This window comes from Octopus bimaculoides, chromosome 19 (assembly GCF_001194135.2).
Source record: "Octopus bimaculoides isolate UCB-OBI-ISO-001 chromosome 19, ASM119413v2, whole genome shotgun sequence".
Classification (NCBI taxonomy): domain Eukaryota; kingdom Metazoa; phylum Mollusca; class Cephalopoda; order Octopoda; family Octopodidae; genus Octopus; species Octopus bimaculoides.
This window is the reverse complement of record NC_068999.1, coordinates 41,896,154-41,900,186: the sequence shown is the minus strand read 5'-3', so window position 1 is coordinate 41,900,186 and position 4,033 is coordinate 41,896,154. Positions and strand designations below refer to the sequence as shown.

Below are 4,033 nucleotides of genomic sequence, written 5' to 3'. Positions count from 1 at the left end.
ACGTAAAAGCACCCACTACACTCTCTGAGTGGTTGGCGTTAGGAAGGGCATCCAGCTGTAGAAACTCTGCCAAATTAGACTGGAGCCTGGTGTTGCCATCCGGTTTCACCAGTCCTCAGTCAAATCGTCCAACCCATGCTAGCATGGAAAGCGGACGTTAAACGATGATGATGATGATGATGATATATATATATATATATTTATAATAGAAATAATATAGGGCGAATGGAGTGAGGTGGTATGGGCAAGTTCTGAGGAGGGTGATTGCGTTTGAGGTAAATGGAGCGCGAAAGCAAGGTAGACCGAGAAAAAGGTGGAGGGGGCAGGTGGAGGAGGAAATTGGGAGGGTTGGTTTGAAAAAGGAGGGCGCCCAAAACCGGGCAAGATGGTGTTAGGGCATTTACTATGGCATTGAGGTAGATCTGGCCACCCCCATTAACAGGGACACAACCTGGATTCAAAACACTGGATGATGATATATATTTCATCCATGCAGCTGCAGTATTGCTGGAGCAGAAATAATGTATATGTATGTATATATATATATATATATATATATATAATAGAAGTAATGGGTTAGATACACTTATTTGTTGGAGGCTTACAGCTGTTCAGATTTGCATTGCATTTGGATAGGTACATGCAAAGGCAGGAATAAGTCTGATGAGTCTTTGCTTTTTATCCTTCTGGGATTGATTAAAAGGAGGGTGCCCAAAACCGGGCAAGATGGTGTTAGGGCATTTACTATGGCATTGAGGTAGATCTGGCCACCCCGATTAACAGGGACACAACCTGGATTCAAAACACTGGATGATGATATATATTTCATCCATGTAATAGTCTTACCCCATCTCCCAAAATTGCTGGCCTTGTGTCAAAATTTGTTACCAATATATACACACATGCACATATACAAATAAGGCAGTACCCCAGCATGGCCACAGTTCAATGACTGAAGCAAGTAAAAGGTAAATGATAACCTCCAGAAACTGTTTAAATAAGTCGTCGTCATCGTTGTTGCCACCGCCACCACCGTTGTCATTGTTGTTGTCATCATTGTTGTTTTATATTTATAGCATGAATGTCAGACCTTTTTTTTTTTTCTTTGGTTACATGTCTTCCAGAATATGGCAATGGTGTTGGTTTAGTCATTTTTATTCATTTATAAAATTTTAGAATCTTTTGCTATTTCTACTACTACTACTACTGCTGCTGCTGCTGCTGCTGCTACCACTACTATTGCTACTATTAGTATTATTACTACTATTGTTAATACCGTAAATGGGACTTAGAGGTAGTGTTACTAATGTTAGATTACGAAAATTGTTTATTAATACCTTATAAGGTGTTGGCGGTCATGGTAACAAAACCCAAAAAAAAAAAATTTGATGAAATAAAAAAAAGCAATCAAAACAAGGTAGGTGGACATATTTAAATATTGTGGGTTGGTTATTTCTTTTTTTTCTCTTCTTTTGCTCCTTTCTTCATTTTTTTTTTGTTTTATGGAAATCACTCTTTTCCGTTATTCTCTTTTTTGCCCTCCCATCCATTCTGAGACAATATCATAATCCAGAAAGGAAACGGTGATTAACAGTAATCTTACATAAATCATTATTACGTCATTAATTAGATTATTGGATTTCAATGGATAAATATCCAAAGAACAAAAAGATAATTGGATACTGGAATTCTAGGCACACTATCTGAATAACAAAGATGGAATGGCTATGGCATGGTTAGAATGTCTTTGACTATAGTTCTTTTCAACCAGGGTTAATTCATGCTTAGATAACTAATATTTAAATTTAATATCAGTTCGAAGATATTTAAGTGGTATTTGAACTTGTTAAAGGTTTTTCACTGTTGTTTATCTTGAGGAAAAAATTCTTACTTGAGACAAAAAGTGTAAAGCCCCATAGTCAGCTCAGAGCGCCCCCTATTGGACTGGTGGATACATATTTGTCAAACTGTTTGTTCTCATCAGCACCAGATACCAAAAAAAAGAGATAACTCTGAACTGACTGAAAAGTAAAATTTTTCTTATAAAATTATTGACTGAAGGTACATATAACTGGTACTCGATCAGTTACGATGACAAGGGTTCCAGTTGATCCAATCAACCGAACAGCCTGCTCATGAAATTAATGTGCAAGTGGCTGAGTACTCCACAGACACACGTACCCATAATGTAGTTCTCAGGAATTTTCAGCATGACATAGAATGCGACAAGGTTGGACCTTTGAATTACAGGTACAACTCATCTTTGACAACTGAATGGACTGTCTTGCTCAAGGACACAATGTGCAGCCTGGAATCGAACTCATGGTCTTATGGTTGTGAGCCAAACGATAACCATTGGGCCATGCACCTTCGCCAGGGCCCATATTGGTTGCTAAGCCAGAATATCAATTTCTGAGTAGACGTGTAAAGCATCAACATACAAACTTGTCTTGATTGCATAAGAATGAAAATCAAATTCAATTTTGGCAGGATTTGAACTCAGATACCTAAAATGGAAAAAGTAAATAATGATTTTTCTACTCAACCACCTTATTTAATAAAAAATATTTAGTTATCAGATGAATGCCTTTTATTTTGTACTCAATCATCGTATGTCTAAAAAGAGGTAAAATTTATTTAAATTTCAAAATCAATAAACAAAGCTATAGAAAAACAAATAGAGCTACAAAAAAAAACATAAAATACTACAGTAAAAACATTTTATATTTTAATTTAAATAATATTGGAAAAAAATTAAAATAAATGGTGGTAGGCAGCAAATGGATTTATCTGATAATCCCATAATTGGAAAGAAAAGAAAAAAGACAAATTATTTCTGTGAAACGATTCACCATTCTTGAAGATTTGTGGAAGACATACTATTAATCACTGTTGGGGTTTGAAAAATGCTTTAGGGGGCAAGGATTTTGCACACCAAGTCGCATTACTGCAACTGCACGTCTAGTATTAGTGAAGAGGAGGAGAAGGAGAGTCTGGTCTTGAGAACCAGGAATATATTTCTGTGTTTACAGCATTCATTCGTTATCAAGTATCCATACCATACATGTTGAGACACTTTCACACTCAAAGATGCAACACATACACATGCACACACATTTGCACACAGGAATATTGTATCAAAAGATTACAGAGATGTCGGCACCAACCAACAAGGGATAAAACTTTTGTGATACTAAGACTATGAGAAGTGTCCAGTTATATATATATATATATATATATATATACACACACACACACACATACATGTGTGTGTGTATACATATATATGCATATACACAAAAATACATATATACTTATACTGTTTGTACCTGAAGTTATATAACAAAAGTTCCTCTATCAAACCAGTATAACTCTATCACATTTTTTTTATCATGCCACACCCAACAAACACATCATACTTTCTTGCTATTCTTCATTCCCCATTTAGTACAGAACCATTTCTCCTATCTACCTATACCACACCTTTAACTCTCATGCTCATTACTCCACCTACCAAAGGAACACAAAAAATTATATAAAATTATATAAAACCAAGGTAAATCATTCTGATGCACATATACACACATATGTATATATATATGTGTATATATACATATATATATGCATATATATTACATATAAAAATAAGAGGAATGACCAGCAAAAGTGGACTCCTATATGCTAGAAATATATGCCGAATCATCTAACCACGAAAAAAATATGTTCTCAGTAAAAATTTAGCGACACAACAGATTTATTTAGTATTTTTTCATTTGTCTTGCCCTTTTACAGTCTGTTGTGTCGCTAAATTTTTACTGAGAATATATTTTTTTCATGGTTAGATGATTCGGCATCTATTTCTAGCATATAGGAGTCCACTTTTGCTGGTCTTTCCTCTTATTTTTATATGTAATATAATTTTATTCTTCAGATTTTTTAATATGCTAGACCACTGGTTTTAATTGATTAATATCAATTTCTAACCTCATTAATGAATTTTATATGCATATATATATATGTATGTGTTTTTATG

General features: G+C 34.6%; 1 protein-coding gene across 1 annotated transcript in view; it reads left to right on the top strand.

Moving 5' to 3' along the window:
• Window positions 1-4,033, top strand: part of LOC106873036 (filamin-B) — a 164,815-nt gene that overhangs the window by 67,554 nt on the left and 93,228 nt on the right. The window lies entirely within an intron of this gene.